The 21189-nt window shown below is 43.5% G+C and overlaps 1 long non-coding RNA gene across 1 annotated transcript; it reads left to right on the forward strand.

The window, feature by feature from the left end:
- Nucleotides 1-11186: 11186 nt before the first annotated feature.
- LOC143840768 (uncharacterized) lies at nucleotides 11187-20981 on the forward strand. The gene is made up of 3 exons (XR_013232394.1): nucleotides 11187-11306; nucleotides 20423-20504; nucleotides 20853-20981. It is a non-coding gene; the product is annotated as an uncharacterized LOC143840768 (long non-coding RNA).
- Nucleotides 20982-21189: the final 208 nt, after the last annotated feature.

A 21189-nucleotide genomic window follows, 5' to 3' on the forward strand; every position in this document is an offset into this window, starting at 1 on the left:
TAAATTTCAGTTTAAAATCCCATCCCCACCTGCTCTGTGCCCTCTGTGCCCTCTGCAGAAGAATGATAGCAGTCAAAAAAGGAGGTGATGAAAAAAAATCCAAAAAACAAAAAACAAAACCTTGAAGAACTGCAGCCAGCCTGAATAGATAGCACTGAACTTCATGGAACAATGCTTCATGTTTGTTTTCGCAGGCATTTTATCAACCATTTTATTGCTGTTTTTTTAATGATTTTCTGTGTTATTGTGTGGTTTATACTTTTTCCCCCTGAGAAGTATCTGATGATGTTCTAAATAAGTAAATATGTGGAAGCTTTCACATTATCTGTGAAATCCCGGCCGTCTACGAGACTATAGGCAAGCCCTGTTGCACGCAGAGCCTATTACGTCCAGGGCCTATTATGCATGTATCAGTTTTCATTGCAGTCAGTTCACCAACCCTTTCTAAATCATTATTTTAAAAAACATTCCTATTTATGAATGTGCTGTGATATGTGTTCTACCCCCCCCAGCAATTATGCACCTTTAAAAAGTTCCAATGGTAACTCTGCAGCTCCGTTGTGCTGCAGTGTCACCTGACCACCACTCCAGCTCATGCTGTCGGCAGGGTCTCATGGGAATTGTAGGTCATGGACATGGAGACCTAATGAGAAATTTCCATGGGGATACACAGGCTTCCACCTTTCAGACAGCTGCTGAGCCAATGCAAGGTGGCACAGAGTAGACTCCTCTGTTTTTCCAGCCTGATAAACTATCATATAACAGTCATCATCTCTGCCATGGTCACTGATCAGAGGTTGACTAACATTGCAAGTAATTACTTGTATGATAGAGTTCTATAGAAAAGTTAGTTTTATAGTCTCAGGATCGTTAAAGGAAGGAATTCCATTGCTAGGCAATATCATTCTCATTCCAACTAGTTTTGTCCTCAATTAGCATTTCAGTTGCAGCTTCACCAGGAGCAGCAGCCAGTGTATTTAAGACAGAGACCCTGGGTCTACATGAAAGCTACAAAAGACTGATTTCTTGGGGAAATTGCTCTACTCTGCCAGACAGGCACCTGGAATTAATGAAAAGCCCCTACCTTCCTAGGAAAAAGCCATGCAAAATGTCTGGATTGTCATTGGGCTTTCACGGGCAATGAATCAAATTGCTTGTTCATGTGATTGCTGACACTGAGAAGGCCGAAATCAGCAACAGCTGCCTTGAGCTCCCATTGGTGAATTACGGACTGAGAAAAGGGGAGGAGACAAACAACATTCTAATATTTATCCATCAAAAAAGGATCGTCCCGAGTGCCATCACACAAGAAAAGTCACTGTAAAACTAGACAGGGAAAGCAGGCTGTAAAAACCAACTCTTCTTCTGCTGGGAAGTTGCTACTGGGAATCTGTGTCTCCCCTCCACACATGTCCCTATGGCCTCGTGGTGCTTTCATGCCATTGCTTTGTTGTGATGATCTTGGGAAGACTGCGGCAAGACCAAGGTGTTATCCATATGGACAGGGAAGGTCTACATCTTCCCAGTCCCACTCATATCAGCATTATTTTCCTTGCTGCAATTGCCTGTGGTGGTAACAACCCTGAAAATATTTCTCTCTTCTCAGATTGAAAATTGTAAGCCTCACATGATTCACTCATGAGTAAACATTACCAGGGCAGATGCTTTTCCAGGCTGCCCTGGGTCCACAAAGGGCCAGCATGAGGGTGTTTCTGGACCTCTCACTCAGCCACAAAATGCTATCATATTAAAATCGAAGAAAATGACATAAGATTAACATTGTAATCCTTAACATACAGCCTTCTAAACCCATTGACATCTGTTTAGGACTATGTTAACTCTGTTTAGGACTTCATGGGGTATATTGGGGGGAAGTGTTGTCAAATATCACCTACCCCATAGGGTTTCCAGGCCAAGAGATATTTAGATGTGATTTGCTATCCCTTAGCTCTGTGCAGCTACTCTCAAGTTCCTCCATGGCCTCCCATCCAAATACTAGCCAGGGTTAGTTTAGCTTCTGTGATCTGATGAGTTTGGACTACTCAGGTCAGGGCATGGTGTTTATTAGGGAATTAGTAACTTGGCAATAGGGAGCCTCTTGTGGCGCAGACTGGTAAGGCAGCAGAAATGTTGTCTGAAAGCTCTGCCCATGAGGCTGGGAGTTCAATCCCAGCAGCCAGCTCAAGGTTGAGTCAGCCTTCCATCCTTCTGAGGCTGGTAAAATGAGCTTGCTGGGGGGTAAACAGTAATGACTGGGGAAGGCACTGGCAAACCATCCCGTATTGAGACTGCCATGAGAGCAGACATGACCCAGTGCTTGCACAGGGGATACCTTTACCTTTACTAACTTGGCAATTCTTAAAATATCAGCCTTTTCCTATTAGTATTCCTTTTTGTAGAAATAACTTTCGTTGATTTGGGGCAGATGTTATAAAATTGTCTAATCCCACCACACACACTTTATTTCCTTTATGAATGAATTTTGTTTTTGATCTTTGTTTTTTTCTCCCTTGGTCCTTTCCTTTTCTCTTCCCTCTGAAAGGATTTAAATTACTACGCAAACAAATACTTAAAACACTGCATTCAAGTCCCACTTTGAAAGAAAGACAAAGGAAAGGCTTAAGGGAAGTAGTTTTCGAGAGCTTTGGAGAATATTGATATACAATGGAATTAACTTTTCTTTTCTTTTTTTCCTTTGCAGGGTAGGGATTTGAATCTCATTCCTCAAGTACCTTAGTAGTCTTACTGAAGCAGCTGAAGATAATTAGCAACAAAATTATTGAAGATATTGGTACAAACCAGACACTTATTTTTTATTTATCGTATGGCAGTGTTGTACACAAGAAGAGTATATAATATAATAAAAACATATGTAGACAACAGTTACACAGACAGATTGGGCGACCCCCCTGAATATCTAAGTTTTCCATCCATTTTGTTGCAGCTGGGGAGAGTACAAAAACCACAGTCACATCCCCCTGGAAAGCATGGAATTCACATTCCTGTGAAGGGAAACAGTTTGGCGGGCTGCACAACAATCACATGTGGGACCGGGCATTTTGTCCCATTTCAGAAACAAGTCTGCACAACTGCCAAAGCCTCTTCGTGTTCTATTAACCAGCCTTCATGCTTCAGGTGGCCTGCCAAACTCTGCAGGAATCTCATTTGTGTCTATCAGGTTTTAGAGATTCGGTGGAGCTGATTTCATCCATGTTCACAACCATTCATTCCCTGGATGAAAATGTTACGACTGCAGGATTCATGCAGATCTTATTGTTGGGTGTCAGGACTTAACTGGCTAGGTCCATATCAGCTTGGGGTTGCAAGCAGTTGTCTGAGAGACTTGAGGATGTGCTCTGAGAAGAATTCTTTAAATATATAATTTCAGCTCTAGCATGGAGAGGGGGAGTGATGGGTGATTTTGGGGTCAGACATTAATAAGATCCAAAGCCATACCATTTCTTTGGTTCTGTAGGTTTAAGGCCATTGTTTTCAATAAGGAGACAATTGGGCAGCCATTTTTTTAAAAATAATGGCATCAGATTTGCACAGAACAATCTGATCTAACGATGCCCTAAAAGTCAAGAAGATTGAACAAAGGCTTCATTTTTGTAGACCCACAAATATCTTGCCTTTTAGCATAGATGCACTCATTCCTTAAAAGACTGCAATTTTCTCTACTAGATGGAGTCTCAAAACTACTTACAATCACCTTCCCTTCCTCTCCCCAGGAAGGGCACACTGTAAGGTAAGTGGGAGCTTCTGACAGGACTGTTTGGACAGAATAGCACTATCAGGGCTGTGACTAGCCCAAGGTCACCCAGATGGCTGCATGTGGAGTAGCAGGGAATCAATACCAGCTCGCCAGATTAGAAGCCGTCACTTTAACCACTACACCACACCTAGAGAAAATGGAACTAGCCACTGGCATAAAATAATTTTAAAAAACCCCTTCATATTTCTACATTCACTTCATTTTCCTGTTCTTACAGAGCCGGACTGACAAATTAAAAATACAATTCCACAGAAAACTGCTTTTCCCACCTTTTCTTGTTGGATCTAAGACCTCCCCCCCCCCCCCAGGTTTTCTTCTTGGAGAGAAATAACAGGTTCTGTCCTCACTAAGCAAAGAAAGAAGGAAAGGCTTGGAACAGCAGGTTTGCCAGGCCCTGGGGCAAACTGGCGACTGTCTTGGCTGGGCTCTCAGATCCACATACAATAGGAAGTTGTCCCACAATATTATTTAGGATGGGTTGCCATAGGTTTTAATTAGTTTCTATCAGTACATCTGGAGAGTTCCAAGACAATAAACCAGCCAAAGGGTCTCAAATAAAATCTCCATTCTGGATTCAGGAAAGCATTTATTGGTGATTTCAGAAGATTTCAGGAAGCTTTGTTCAATACCGATTGTAAGCCGTGACTTCTTCGGAGCAGGCCAATATATGCAAATTAACATAGCTGTCATAGACAGTGCAATCTAATTTATATATTCTTCACAGAGTAAATAGCTCCATATGGCAAGCTTATCAATTTTGATTTTGATTTTGACAACTTGGACATGAGCCAAAGGAAAGTCCTTGCAAAAATGTCACGGTTGCATTAAACATCATTAAGGCCTACCAAATGTTTATGCAACAGCTCTTCATTACTACACTTTAAAGAGGTTGGGGGGAAAGCCCACACTATATTGCTTAAATTAAAAATATGGCTTTGTGCATAGATTCACTCAACCAAGGAAAATGCAAATACACACACACATATACAATGCAAATACACACATACCGTCATGGTGGGTTCATAAATATATAACTGAGCTCACAAAGTTATACACGGCTGTGCTTAGCACATGCCTGCAACTCACACAGAGCCAGTTCCAGGACTTAAAGGGTCCCAGGTAAAGAGTTTTCAATCCCCCTTCCCTCTCTGTCAGCTAGGCCACTGTTTACACTCTCTGCCTGTCCAGCTGTGTGGACCTCTCCCCCAGCCTCCTAGGCATCTTTCTCTGTTGGCTCACTTGCTGACAAGCTCTTCCCATCAGGCATGCTTCCAGCTGTGAACACTGCCCACGTGTCCATTCCCTCAAAGCGCATGTGCCTGGAAATACCATTGACATGTACCATCTGCACATCCTGCTCTGAGTGGCACTGGCTTGTGAGAGCAGCAGGGGATGGGGACACCAGGAAGGCTCATGAGCATGGACAAAAGGGTCATGGCAGCAGAAGGACTACTAGAAGCCCAGGTCTTGCTCTCACTTTGGAATATGCTGATGCCAACCCAGACCTCACAAGCTTTGACATTTTCCACTGTCAAATCTAAACAAGAAACTTCAGGTGAGGAAATGTGAGTTGTACAGTTTGTGTATGAGGCACTTTCAGGGTTTAAAATATAATGATGTAAATAACTGGAAGTCAGTCACCTGTTATTTAAGCTTCAGTTGCCAAAAGCCAAAACAAAAATTTGGGGTTCCTCCCCAGATGAGATAACTGCAGGATTTCAAAGGAAGCCTAATGAATTCCAATGAGATTCGCAACATTTCCTGACACCGAGTAGGGTTGGGATCCCTAGGCTGATACCAGATTTCATCTGAAGCTGTGAATGTCAAGAATCCTCCTCAGGTAGAACATCAGAGAAATAAGACTAGTGAAATTTATCACCAAGGGCTTCCACACATAGTTAATAATAACTGCATAATAGATTCACTGATGGCAATAGGATTCTATCAGGTTCAAAGGATTGTAGTCCTTAGATGTAAAAGATGTTGCATCCAAACAGTTCTGTATAGAAGATGATTATTTTTTTGCCTTGGTAAGCATTTGTTCCTTTTCCGAAAGATTCATATGCTGTCCTATACTCTGACCTCTATTAAAACCTTTTTAAAAAATTGTACGGCCTAGATTAGGATATGAAAAAAAAAAGTTAATCTCATATACTTTGCAGGTTACAAAGCTTTTATGATTTTAGGTTTCTGAGAAGATGGTGCTTGGTTAAATCCAATGTCTGTTATGAATACAAGTGAACTTTAAAACATCATTTAAAGAAAAGGAGCAGTACAAGAGGCGCTTGCGAGTAGCTTGGCCATGGAGGGAGGGAGGGAGAGGAGGAGAAGCAGCAGAAGAGGCCCCACTGAGTTGTCCTGGCATGGAGAGATGGGGAGAGAAACAGCAGCAGCAGCAGAAGAGGCCCCAGTGAGTAGCTCAGCCCTGGAGGGAGGGGGGAGAAGCAGCAGCAGCAGCAGAAGAGCCAGCCACAGTGAGTAGCTCGGCTCTGGAAGGGGGGGAAGTAGAGTAGGTCAGGTGTGGAGAGGGGGAGAGAAGCAGACCCCAGTGAGTTGCCCTGGTATAGAAGTTGGGGGAAGTAGAACTTCCCCAGTGAGTTGCCGTGGTATAGAAGTAGGTGGGCTGGGGCGGGGCGGGGTAGGGTGGGGGTAAGTATAGCCTGGCCCAGTGAGTTGCCCTGGTGTAGAAGTTGGGGGAAAATTGGGGAAGCAGCAGCAGCCGCCCCAGTGACTTGTCGTGGTCTAGAAGTGGCATGGGGTAGGGTGAAGTAGAGCCTGGCCCAGTGAGTTGCCCTGTGTAGAAACTGGGGGAAGGAGGGAGAAGCAGCAGAAGCCCCAGTGAGCTACCCTGGTGTAGAAGTAGAGGGAAGGGGGGGAAATGGAGCTGCCCCAGTGAGTTGCCTGGCTCGCCAGATTAGAAGCCCTCACTCCTAACCACTGCCCCAAGCTGGCTCTTATATATTTAAATTCTAAAATCTAAAATATTAACATATTACAATTGTGCTTTCTTTCATAGCATGAGGGAGGGGAAATTCAGAAACTGCAGTGCAGCTTTTCAGACTAGCGGGGGGGGGGGGGAACAGAGATGCAAACTTTCTTAAATGTAACTTCTGCCCTCAACCATAGGAATGTGAAAGTGATGCTTGCATGTCAGCCGATCAAAAAGGTGTTCACAGATTGACTATTTACGCCCACAGGACATCCCTCTGCTTGTTTTAGCACAGAGAGCATCAAGAAGACAAGTAACAATTACTGCTCTAGTCTAACTGGCTTGTCTTTGAACAACAGGGCTCTGACCAATCCCATGTTCTGTCACGTAGCCACCCTGGTTCCTTTCCATTATGGTTTTTGGGTCTGCTTGACCAAAGTCCCAGGATATCCTCAAGATCTTTTAAGGACAGTATTATGAAGCATCTGTCAAGGATCAAAAGTAAAATTTGGGAGGCTCCTCTGACTAAACATTTCATGGAACACAGTCATGCCCCAGAAGACCTCAAGCTTTTTGGATTGGTAACTGTAACACTTACAACACATCAACGAATCCATGTATTTTATTACAAAGGGAAGCACATTATATTTTCTTTCTAAAAACCATGAGTCCTCAGAGTCTTAACACTTCTTGGGAACATTTGTGTTTCTTGTAAACAATGTCTTTAAACAGAGATTTTTTGTTAACTATGTGTTTAATTAGATGTTCTACTATAATTAATGAGATACACCTTCAGAGTAAAATGTGTTTAAATTGACTGCATTCATAGCATTTTGAGGACACACAAACCACAGACAGTTGCCATATGGGATCTTCCATTTACCATCCGAACAGACAGTAAGTGTTGTAGTCAAAACAAGATATTAAGTGGAAACCGTAAGCACTGTAAAGTTAGCACTGAAATAAATTCCGCACAAGCTTAAATCTTGACAACTGATGGATGCAAATGATGACATATTGATATACATGACAAAATATTCATGTTCTTTTCAGGCTGGAGCAGGTCACTGTAAAAGTATGCTCATGATGTCAAGAAATCCTGTTTTTATTCCATTTCAGCTTGAATTTCTCTCTATTTAATAAAAAAGGTCCTCTTTATCATTTATCTTTTGTTCAAAACATTAACTTCTAATCTGACAATTTACATAAAAGTTGAATATTGTTAAAATATCCCATAAACCAAGCACAGAAATGAATGTTAAACAAAATGGAGGGGGGGGGAAAGAGTTATGCTGTAACTCTTGCTACTGAATTTGTACAAAGAACAAGAATGTGAAATCATCTAGATGGAATACCATTCTTTTCAATTACTTCTTGCCATGGAACAAAATATTTTGAGAAAGATTTATACTTCTGCTATAAATACCATGCATATATTACAAAAGTCTCCAAAGCAATAGCATTAAAAATTCCCACAGGACTCATGTAAGTTGTGCATTGTTTTTATATTTCTCGCTGAGCAGAATGGCCCATTTCCAACTCATCTATTAATAGGTAGGTCATTCAGATCTTCACATAGTCCATCAGTTTCATTTGTTGGTTAACATTCCAACGTCTCTTAAAGCTGACCCACCAAGAGGCATCATATATCCATTTCTGGTTAACTACAGTCATCCCAGACCGAGAGCCAACTCTTTCATCCAATAAGCAGCCATTAAGCACCCATGGTTGGTGATCAGGTGACCTCTGATCAATTGCAGCCATGGGGACAAAGTGACATTTGACCTGCTGAGTCCACAGGGATAGCTCCTGCTTTCCAAAAAGAAGTCATCTGAGTACAGCACCTGTGCTTTTCCAAATCTCCAGTACAATGTATGATTCTAACTCTAGATGTGCTATATCAGATGTCACCCCCTCCACACTGCTGCATCTCCCTGCTACTGGCATATGCTTTGACAAAAAAATTAAAATGTCAAGGAATGCTCAAATACCTACCGGCCCACCAGCTGTGAGCAGGGAGCCAACCCTTCAAGAGACTGTTTAGTTGGCCACAAGGGGCCCAGTCCTGTTTACCAGGGCCGTTGTATAATCATGGTCCGGAGCAGTACAATACAATACATTTTTTCTCCTTAGATTGACAAAAGAAGACAAAAAAAAGAGGTCAGTTAGCTTTCACAAAGTGAGAAGTCAGCCTGTCCGGCAAGGGGAGGAGGGGTTCCAGCCAGCCTGCGGAACCCATTCATAGCTTGGGGTACTGCTGGATCCTGTCCTACAGTAGGAAGGCCAAGTCTCCTCTGTGACTAGAGATGCCAGGCCTCCCACTATAAGAGAGACTTCAGGCAATGCCTTTTGTTGCCCACTGGATAGAAAGAAAGCATATTGGTGCCACTTACGCAGCTTCCATTTAAAACTTAAGTGAAACAGGGAATGTTCCAGTATTTTGCAAACCATAGGCAGGTCCTACCTCCAAGCCCCTCACAGTGATTTTCTTCTTTGGCTTGACAATCCAATCTGTAGCACGTAATCCCTTTCACTGGCTTTGACTGATATTCCAGTGGTGTCTTGAAAAGCCTTGGTGATCCATGATCTGATTACATCCAAGTGAGATTATTGTAATGAGCTTTCCCTGAGGCTGCCTTTGGAAATGGTCCAGAAACTTCAGCTTATCCAAAATGCTGCAGGAAAGCTATTTTCAGGAGTGGGACACAGGAATCATATCACCCCAGTGCTGAAACGTCTATGCTGGCTGCTCCTTGGTTTCTGGGCACAATACAAAGTGCTGGTTCTTTAAAGTCCTAATTGCTCTGGAAACAGGGTATTTGAAGGACTGTCTCCTTTCCCCTTGAACAGAAGTGATAATGGATGTGATGTCCATTAGTCCCACCATTGGGTGCGCTACAGTAGATAGATGGTTGAGGCAACAGATGTGTCCGTATGGTGGGTGGCTGAGGCAACGGAGGGGGACTATAGAAGTTGGATGGCAGGGGAGCAAACTAGCATCCGCACTTGGCCTAGTCAGCCACCACTGTGCTCATTCATCCTCTGTCCACAGAAGATAGGAGGCAGCAGCGGCTGGCCAGGCCCAGTGCCGAGCCCTGCTTGCTCCACTGCTGCTGCCAGGATAAAGGAGCTGGGGCTGGGAGTAGGCCCAGCCTTAGAAGATGACTGGTGGAGGTAGCTGGGAAGGCCCAGCACTGAGCCTGCTGCACTGCCACTCATCTTCCACAGCTGGTCCAACCCTGAGGAGAGCAGGGATGGCCTCAGAAGATGAGTGACAGCAGAGGCCATGGTGACAGCAGAGGTCATGGCAGAGGCTGTGGTGGAGGCCTAAAGGAGGAAGCCATGGGGCAGGCAGCTGAGGAAGCCATGGGGCAGGCAGCAAGAGAGCCAGTTTGGTGTAGTGGTTAGGAGTGAGGACTTCTAATCTGGCATGCCAGGTTCGATTCTGCGCACCCCCACATGCAACCAGCTGGGTGACCTTGGGCTCGCCACGGCACTGATAAAACTGTTCTGACCGGGCAGTGATATCAGGGCTCTCTCAGCCTCACCCACCCCACAGGGTGTCTGTTGTGGGGAGAGGAATGGGAAGGCGACTGTAAGCCACTTTGAGCCTCCTTCGGGTAGGGAAAAGCGGCATATAAGAACCAACTCTTCTTCTTCTTCAGTAGAGAACTGCAGAAGATGAACGGTGGTAGTAGTGTGAGCAGAACTTGGAGATCAGCTGCCATGTCCATTTCCTTTCATGGCCCTTCTGGTGCAAGATGGGAAGATGGGAGAAGGGAGGGGAAAGTGGGGCGGTGGTAGGAGTCTCTGTGTGTACATGTCACTGTATGCGTCTGAGAGAGAGACAATGTGGGAGGGAGCAGGAAGGAGGTAGTGGAAGCCTTCAGACCAGGATGAAGGAGCAGAGGTAAGTAACAGGAGCCCCAGAGCAGGTATGTGTTTCCACATAGCCTGTGAGAATCTGATTGTCAGTAATTTTATTTTAAGCTGTCACGGATAGGTTTTTATGGTCTGCACTGTGCAGTGAGCCTCTCTAAGCATTCATGGTCATTTCCCCAGATATGATTCTACCCATATATACCATCTTGTGCTTCATTAAAAGGAAAAAGTAATTTGTTTCATATATGAAATGACCTGAATAGATGACATTATGTTAATTGTTATATACCCCAAACCAACCCCCACAACCTGCTAAAGCATACTTGTTACCCGTGCCCAAATTTTTGTTTAAAATGTATATGGAAAATGATCTCCATAACCCATAATGGACCTTTTCCCTTCCTTCTACTCTTTCTTTGCTTACTGAAAGAGTTTAGAGTCCATTGCACTATACCTCCTCAGTGGAATGGCCATTTTGGAGCTACCTTATGCAAATAAAGCAGCCATATTCCACTGTGGAACCTGGAATGCATGATGTGACAGTTAAGCTTTGAGTAGTCCTGCTTTGCATAAATAGGGGAGAATTCTCAGTGGTCACAATGGAATCCTCCCCTCCCCTTGGTGGCACTGCCAGTGCTCAGCTGTATGCAAACAATGCTAGAGGGAGTACAGTCTGCTAGCCATGATTTCCAGCTGATGGGCCATTTGTACTCACCATATGTAAGTCAGGCAGCCAGTCTGTTAAGATACAAATATGTGAGTTGGTGAGAATCGGCTTAAATTAGTGGTTAAAGAGCAGTGGCCTCTAATTTGGAGAACAGGCTTTGATTCCCCACTCTTCTCCATACAGCCAGCTGGGTGACCTTGAGCCAGTCTCAGTTCTCTCAGGTCTCACCAGCCTCACAGGGTATCAGTTGTGGGGAGAGCAAGGGTAGGTGATTGTAAGTCGCTTTGAGACTTCTTTGGGCAGTAAAAAGCAGGGTACAAAAAATTAGTTGTTCTTTTCAAAGTCCATCTTTAAAAAAACCAATCAACCAACCAGGGGGATACTGAAGTAAGAAGAAACTGCATGCAGATGTTCCAACTGCTTTATAGCATCTTTCTACTCCTTCCACTAATTACATACATATCATTTCTTCTAAAGAAAGCATTACTTAGTATTTACTCTTCTGGGAAACAGAGTTTAATGTGAGCAAACAGCTCCTCATTTCAGTTGCCAATAGAAAAAAAATTATTATGTGTTTTGTTCTCATTTTTCCTGTAGTCTTGCTGTTGTGAGTGTATTTTAAAAAGAAATTTCTCTTTCATAGCATGCTATCACAACCATGGTAAGCACATTTGCCCAAAAAATGGGTTACTTCCTTTTAAAAATGAATGAGAGACAGAGAGCAAGCATAAGGAACCATTTGTGCTTATTTGTAAAATGTATTGCTAGCAGGAATGGATTGAAAGTTTGTATTGGTCAATTTTAGTGCTAGAAAGCAGGCAAAAACGTGATCAGGACAAAGCTGTAAGCCTTGGCTCTCCATACCATGTGAGCGTTATTTGCCTTTATTATACTTCAAGAAATATAAGCAAGATGATAGAATACATTGAGATCGCTTTGAATTTATTAATACTACTTTGTGGAGGTCTTATTACTGCCACTGATGAAATATATTGAATTGAAAACAAAAATCATCTAGACACAGTTATGGCTGAGTCCTGGTGGGAATTATAATAAAGAGATAACTGAGACACTTATATATCTAATATTATTTGATTAAGCCACTGGACATTATTTTCTCTTGTTTATGTTATTGGGATCATCCACTTTCTTCCTGCAGCAATTGACTTTGATGGCTACCTCCAAATCATTCCTCCATTCTCAGACTGAAAACTGCAAACCAAATATGACTTACCCATGAGTAAACATTCCCAGGGCGGAGGCTTTTCTGGATTCCAGGGGTTCATTTCTGGGCTTCCCAAAGCCCTCCCTCATTGGCAGAATGCTCTCTCTATTGGTGGAACACCCTCAGGTAGGGCCAATCTGGTACAGAGTGAGCTGTCATCTTGAGCTATATTATGCTTAATGATTATTTTAGCTGTGAGTCATTTGCTGGAGAGGCAATATTTGCATTTTCTAAAGGAGCCTTTCTCAACTTGTTTACCATTAAGATAACCCAGAAACATTCTTCAAGCTTTGTGCTTCCCTATCTGGCCACACCCAGTGGCAGCCTGAAGGAATATATCCTTGGCCAGGAAGCCAAGCCCAAATCGCAAACCATTTAGATGAGTCATAGTCCAGTCTGGGTCTTAACACTTAACTGAGGCAACCAAAGTCCAAAGTAGAGCCAAAGGAAACAGCTGATGTTGGAGTATCAGGTGATCTGAGTTAGGAACTCAACCAGTCCATTTACCAGTGTCATTTTATAGGAGCCAAGAGCAGAAGTCAGAAACTGAAAATCCAAACAGGCAGAGCTTCACTGAGTGCGGGTGGGTCAGGACCCAACGGGAGGGTTTATCCATAGATTGCACCCACAACTAGAAGCTGCTGCTTCTTCTTAAATACTGCTGCCCAAATACCTGCAGCTGAAGCTGTATGTGTTGCCTGTTCAAGTCCCAGCACCTGGGCTCCATCTAGACTGAGAACAAACCTGGAGCCGGGCACTTCTTTGATGCTCTGTGAATTCTGACTTCCTTCACTGCTTTCTGTGTTCAGGTAAACAGTCTGGGCTATCCTGTGCTGTCAGTGTTGAATCTGGCAGAGAGTCTGTGCCTATGGCTAGGTCCTGGCTGCTCCTCTGGGTCAGAGCCTAGATCATGTTGATTTCCATCCTGTTTTACGTGGTGCAGCCCTTCCCCCTCCTTTGCCTGTTCTGCCTTGGAGGCAGTGAAATTGGCTGAACTAATTGATCAACTGCACCTGGGTTCTGTTGCTGCGGCAATGATTCGGAGGCTAGAGGTGGAGGCAGGTCCAGAGGAAGCAGCGGCGGGTGAAATAGTGGCTCAAATCTTGTTCATGAAACTTTAGTTCAGGCTTCGGCCCTGTAAAATCTTTAGTGGGCTGTATGGGAAATTTTTTTGCTTCTCATAGTGTAAGAATGTAGCACTAATTAGTTGCACCTGTGCCCTTGAGTTGATCAGTTCTATGAAGCCCTACAACACCTTCTAGAAGCAACGCCCAAAAATGATGTGCTTATCATCATGGGGGATTGGAATGCTAAAGTAGGAAGCCAAAAGATAACCGGGATAACAGGCAAGTTTGGCCTTGGAGTACAAAATGAAGCAGGACACAGGCTGGTAGAATTTTGTCAAGAGAATACAATGGTCATAGCAAACACTCTTTTCCAGCAACCCAAGAGACGACTCTACACATGGACATCACCAGACGGTCAACACAGAAATCAGATTGACTATGTGCTCTGCAGCCAAAGATGGAAAAGTTCTATCCAGTCAATAAAAACAAGACCAGGAGCTGATTGTGGTTCAGATCATGAGCTTCTTGTTGCAAAATTTAGGCTTAAATTGAAGAAAGTTGGGAAAAGCACTAGGCCACTCAGGTATGAACTAAATCATATCCCCGACGAATACACAGTGGAAGTGACAAATAGATTTAAGGAATTAGATCTGATAGACAGAGTGCCTGAAGAACTATGGACGGAGGTTCGCGACATTGTACAAGAGGTAGCAACTAAAACCATCCCAAAGAAAAAGAAATGCAAGAAATCAAAATGGCTGTCTGAGGAAGCTTTACAAATAGCTAAGGAGAGAAGGGAAGTGAAAGGCAAGGGAGAAAGAGAAAGATACACCCAATTGAATGCAGAATTCCAGAGAAAAGCTAGAAGAGATAAGAATGCCTTCTTAAATGAACAGTGCAAACAAATAGAAGAAAACAATAGAATGGGGAGGACCAGAGATCTTTTCAAGAAAATTGGAGATATGAAGAGAACGTTTCATGCAAAGGTGGGTATGATAAGGGACCAAAATGGTAGGGACCTCACAGAAGCAGAAGAGATTAAACAAAGGTGGCAAAATTATACAGAAGAACTATACAAGAGCGAGCTTAACATCCCTGATGACCACAATGGGGTAGTTACTGACCTGGAGCCAGACATCCTGGAATGTGAAGTCAAATGGGCCTTAGGAAGTCTGAGCAACAATAAAGCTAGTGGTAGTGACAGCATTCCAGTTGAACTATTCAAAATCTTAAAGGACGATGCAGTAAAAGTGCTACACTCAATATGCCAGCAAATTTGGAAAACGCAACAATGGCCACAGGATTGGAAAAGGTCAGTTTACATTCCAATCCCAAAGAAGGGCAATGCCAAAGAATGTTCAAACTACCGCACTATTGCACTAATTTCTCATGCTAGCAAAGTTATGCTCAAAATCCTACAAGCTAGGCTCCAGCAATATGTGGACCGAGAACTTCCAGAAGTACAGGCAGGATTTCGAAGAGGCAGAGGAACTAGAGATCAAATTGCCAACATACGCTGGATCATGGAGAAAGCTAGGGAGTACCAGAAGAACGTCTACTTCTGCTTCATTGACTATGCTAAAGCCTTTGATTGTGTGGAGCACAACAAATTGTGGCAAGTTCTTAAAGAGATGGGAATACCAGAGCATCTTATTTGTCTCTTGAGAAATTTATATGCAGGTCAAGAAGCAACAGTGAGAACTGAACATGGAATCACTGACTGGTTCAAAATTGAGAAAGGAGTTCGGCAAGGCTGTATACTGTCGCCTTGCCTATTTAACTTGTATGCAGAGCACATCATGAGAAATGCGGGATTAGAGGAGTCACAAATTGGGATCAAGATTGCAGGGAGAAATATCAACAACCTCAGATATGCAGATGATACCACTCTAATGGCAGAAAGTGAAGAGGAACTAAAGAGCCTGTTGATGCGGGTGAAGGAGGAGAGTGCAAAAGTTGGCTTGAAACTCAACATCAAGAAAACAAAGATCATGGCATCCGGCCCTCTCAATTCCTGGCAAATAGAAGGGGAAGAAATGGAGATAGTGACAGATTTTATTTTCCTGGGCTCCAAGATCACTGCAGATGGGGACTGCAGCAAAGAAATTAAAAGACGCTTGCTCCTGGGGAGGAAAGCTATGGCAAATCTAGAGAGCATCCTAAAAAGCAGAGACATCACCCTGCCAACAAAAGTGCGTTTAGTCAAGGCTATGGTCTTCCCAGTTGCAATGTATGGCTGCGAAAGTTGGACCATAAGGAAGGCCAAGCGTCAAAGAATTGAGGCTTTTGAACTCTGGTGCTGGAGAAGACTCTTGCGAGTCCCTTGGACTGCAAGGCGAACAAACCGGTCAGTCCTAGAGGAGATCAGCCCTGACTGCTCTTTAGAAGGCCAGATCCTGAAGATGAAACTCAAATATTTTGGCCACCTCATGAGAAGGAAGGACTCCCTGGAGAAGAGCCTAATGCTGGGAGCGATCGAGGGCAAAAGAAGAAGGGGACGACAGAGAATGAGGTGGCTGGATGGAGTCACTGAAGCAGTAGGTGCAAGCTTAAATGGACTCCGGGGAATGGTAGAGGACAGGAAGGCCTGGAGGATCATTGTCCATGGGGTCGCGATGGGTCGGACACGACTTCGCACATAACAACAACAACAACAAGTGCCCTTGAGAAGCCTAACACTGTCCACACCTACTGATAAAGCAACTGGATTCACTTGTTCCCAATTAGCTTGTTATGAGAAATGGGCCTTGAGTGAGATGAGTTGACCTTACATCATCTGCTTCAGGATTGGCTCATCTAGCTTGACATTAGTAACTCCATTGGTTATTTGATAAATTGTTAATTTGGATATGGTTGGTTTTTGTACCCAAGACCCCATGTGGGAATAAGCCATAAAGGTTTGCTATTGTAACATCCCATTGTTCAGATTTTGGGGGAACCCTTGTAACCCTGCAACTTTGAATTTATGTCTTGTCATCCTGCCAGTCTTGTGAGTATCATGTGTTAGCCAGCAATATTGTACAATGTTCTTATTTTCTCATTGCTAGTGTATAACTTATAATTTGTGCTCCTTAATAAATGTCAATTAATTTTTAAAAACTTTGCGATTTAATTCTTGTGAGGAGTGGGCTTGCCCTCCAGGTCGGGCCCCTACTCTGCACCTTCAGACAAACAGTTCTTTGATGTTCAAGGAGATTTCCCAGACCCAAGATAGATTCAACAAATTTATTGAAGCAGGTTTCTTAAGTACAATGGCTGTCCCAAGTTGTGGAGTGGAAGAAGAAAGGGAACTGTTGTGCTCTCTGTATGTTTATATTCCCAACAACCTGAGAGTCTCTCTCTCCCTCAGCATCCGCCAGACCTGTTATGACAGTTTTCTCTCTACCAGCCTCTATCAGCCCTGTTTCCAGTCTCTTGCTTTCCCAGCTTCTGCCAGCCCTATTTCCACAGTCCTCTTTCCCAGTATCTACCAGATCATTCTCCGTCGTCCTTCTCATTCCCAGCATCTGCCAGGCCTCCTTTCCAGTCTCCCTCTTTTCCAGCCTCTCCCAACTGCCATTTTTCTCTTCCCCTCCCCTCCTGATGGGCTGCCTCTCAAGATTCCACGCCCGTCCTGTCAGCATTCTTCCCCAGGTAAGGCTTCCTGTTTTCCATGGTTCTCTCTTGTTTCCCTCGTCTGTCTCTTTAAGTTCCTTTTTCCTTGTTCCCCTCTTTGCTCCTCTTTCCCCTGTTGTTCAGCTCATTCCTTTCTCCAGCCCTTCACCTGACGACGGAGGCTCCTGCTGCTTCGTTGCCAGCAGAGACTCCTTTGTCTGGCAAATGGCCAGGGAGTTGTCCTTCCCCTCCCCAGAGGTGATTCCATCCTCTGTCCTGTCCTCTGTGTATAGAGTTCCCCCCATGGAGGGGAGTCTGGACAGCCATCTGGACAATTCTGAGACAAGCTAAGTCAAAGCCTAGCCTGCCTCATACCAAACTACCAACCAAGCCTTTTGATTTGTGGAACTTGTCCCTGGACAGGGTCAAACTCCCTGGTAATTTCTAAAACCAAATATCATTAGTAGCAATCACCCAAAGCCAGCCCCAATAAAGGTGATAGAATCATAGAGTTGGAAGGGGCCATACAAGCCATCTAGTCCAACCCCCTGCTCTACGCAGGATCAGCCCAAAGCATCCAAGAAAAGTGTGTATCCAACCTTTGCTTGAAGACTGCCAGTGAGGGGGAGTTCACCACCTCCTTAGGCAGCTTATTCCACTGCTGAACTACTCTGACTGTGAAAATTTTTTTCCTGATTAGCCTTTTGTCTAATATATCATGTTAAGGGGGGAAAACAGCAACTTATGGGGAGGGGAGAACATCCCTATGGATAAGAAGTCCCCAGCTATGTGCCTTTTGAAAGCAAGACTTTAATTTGGAGTGGATGTGGGACTGCAATTTGAGGGGGAGACTGATTGCACACATTTATTTGTTTGTTTGTTTATTTATTTGCAGCTCTCAGCCAAAGCCAGATCGCAGTGAGTTACAATTCAAGAAAAATACAGAATAACATTAAAATATAAACTAACCCCTAAATTAAAACAAAAGCAAAAACAGTAACCCACAATAGCAGACAACAATCATTCCCTCCCCCTCCCCTCCTTAGTGAAATTCCAGGGCAAGGAACCACCAGCAATCCCCCCCCCCCAATCAAACCCCATGTATCAGGGGGATCAAAATGTTGTAGATGGCAATAATAATAGTCATGAGAGAAAAAGAATGGGGGACTTGTCTAACTAAAGCACTTGCTTGAAAGTAGGGTTTTACGCGGCGGCATCCAAATTGGCCGTTCCAGGCCAATGCAGTTAGTGCCGTGCCGTGGGGGAAAATGGAGGTACGGGTGCCAGTGCGCATCTTGGTGTACACATGCGCGCATGGAGCTCCGCACCCACATGTGTGCATTGATTGATGCACTGGTGCCCGCGCCTCGCCTCCCCCACAGCTCAACACTGGTTGCATCTGCCTGGAACAGCCGATTTGGATGCCGCTGCACACAACCCTACTTGAAATAGAGTAGCAAAAATGAATGGAACCTTCTTTCGAGTGAACTGTCCTGAGGGAAAACCACCACCACCACCACCACCACGTAATGCTTTTACGCTATGAAATCAGCATTTATTGCTTTCATTTCTACAAAGCCAAGGAAGACTGCTTCCTGAGTAGCTAAGGCACACTATTGTTTTCAAAGGTTTCTTTTTTTAAAAGGAAGTCCCTATCAACTTTAGCTAAGAAATTTATTTTTCAAGACATAACTTAAAAGTGCAAGGGATCCCAGCAGTTGTCAGAAGCACATCGCCGCATTCCTAGGCAGAATTCAACATGTGCAAATCTATCGAAATCAATCAAGATCGGTAGACATGTTATTTTTGGGGCAGCAAAATAGAGCAAGGGTCCGGTAGCAACTAACAAACTAGCAAAATTAGTGGTGGGGTACAAGCTCTCTTGTGGTGCAGAGTGGTAAGGCAGTGACATGCTGTCTGAAGCTGTTTGTCCATGAGGTTGGGAGTTCGATCCCAGCAGTCGGCTCAAGGTTGACTCAGCCTTCCATCCTTCCGAGGTCGGTAAAATGAGTACCCAGCTTGCTGGGGGGTAATGATTGGGGAAGGCACTGGCAAACCACCCCATATTGAGTCTGCCATGAAAATACTAGAGGGCGTCACCCCAAGGGTCAGAGATGATGACCCGGTGCTTGCACAGGGGGATACCTTTACCTTTACCTTTTACAAGCTCTCAGGAGTTCACTGTTCACTTTTCTGTTGAAATCTATGCTCTTCGAAAGAGTTAACATTTCTTAGGACGACACTGCACCCTTAGTAAAAACATTCTTGGCAGCCCTTGGAAAGAAAAAAAATGGGAAAGGGAAGGAAAAGAATGAAATAGAAACATATGTATCTAAAAGTTATGAAAGTGATGGGATTTAAAGGGGAAATAAAACACACATTTAAAAGTTTTCAGACTTGCTTGAACCAAAATGACAGTTTAGGCTCATTTGAGCTAACCTTAAGCATTGGATATGTTCAACTGGTTTTCTGAGAACAGCCATGGAGGGCGCTATAAACTCGTGGGTTATTAATTCCATTCAGTGAAGCATGAAATAGTACTACTATGAACATAGGTGATAGCAAACATTTATTAGGGAAGAAGTGGCAAGGCCTGGTTGGTTGGTTTTTAATTAAGAGTAGCCAGACTCATTTCAGGAATAAATAGCTTTCTTTTATAGTGTGGTTCTCATCAAGTTTACTGTGGTACACCAGATGCAACCTTTGACACTTGGTATTACTTGTTATCAAATACTATATTATACACAGCAGTATGAAACAGCCATTAAAGGGACAATGACACACGGTGTGGCGGTGAAAACTAAAATTGGTAGCCTAAGAAGATAAGAACACAGGGGAGAACTACAGTTAAGGTGACAGCCAGCAGACATTCATTGTTCATGGTACAGTTTCAAGCTGAGGCTCCGGGAATCCTCAATGTGATGCCCACCACGTGTCTTTAGAAAGTGGGTGAGGTCAGGTCAGCAAGGCTGATGATTGGTCCTGATTAGCTGTGCAGGGTTTTTTTTATTGTGCTGGGTTTTTTTAATGTTGTTGTGTCAGCAGCTGCCCATCACTGCACAAGGATCTTCACTGTGAGATTGAAGGTAAACTGCAGCAGCCATTTTGTGTCTGGTGCCTTCTCCTGAAGCGACCATTTTGTGGCTGCCCCTCATACCGTATCAGAATTTCAAAGATGCCCACAGGTTTTAAAATGTTGGGGACCCCTGCTTTAAATATATGCGTTTATAGAAATACTTCCACTAGTGTACACAGATACTGTACTCTCCTTTTACCTCTATAGGGTAAATCTACCAGCCAAGGATATCAATGGAACAATTCCAGGCTATGATCAGGGCATGTGTGTTGTTGGTAAAGAATACAAGGTATATGGGATGTCATTCATTTTGACAATGTATGCTTGTGAGTGAATGCTCATGCCTAGTAAATCATAAAGAGCCCCAAGATTGCCCAGTGAAAATCCAAATTGGCTGAGTGGTGTCAGGTATGAATCGAAAATGGGTTGCTTATGAAACCAGAGAGGTGAATATAGTTCAGGAGAAGCAATAAGAAGTCTGTTTTACTTTGATGACTGATTTAATGTTTTTATTGACTTAGATATATTACTTTCTCCCCCTGTAATCAGTGAATTCTTTTAGAAGTTTTGGTTATCACCACATTTCATGATAAATCACTTTTAAAATGCAGCATCTTTTTTTTTCTTTTCTCACCAGCCTTTATTTTATTGGCCGGTAAAAACAGTCCTGTTTTCCTAAATCTTTGAAGACCAAAGGCAAGATTTCATGGACAATATTTGCTGAAAAGTTCATTCTAATTGTATGAAAAGCAAATAAAGCAGAAAGAGAGAGAGTTTAACTTGCAAATGTGTTTCCTGTTGAACAACAGCTAATGGGGTTGGATTATTTGTTTTGTGTTTCATTCCAAATGACGAGAAAATAAATGTGGCTTAATTGTTTTAAAACAAAATATGCATCTGTAGTAAATGATGCCTATCTGAAAACTTACATGTAGCTCTATGGGAAAAACACTGTCCTTTAGAGCAGGGGTAGT

The sequence above is a fragment of the Paroedura picta genome, chromosome 6, assembly GCF_049243985.1.
Source record: "Paroedura picta isolate Pp20150507F chromosome 6, Ppicta_v3.0, whole genome shotgun sequence".
Lineage (NCBI taxonomy): Eukaryota > Metazoa > Chordata > Lepidosauria > Squamata > Gekkonidae > Paroedura > Paroedura picta.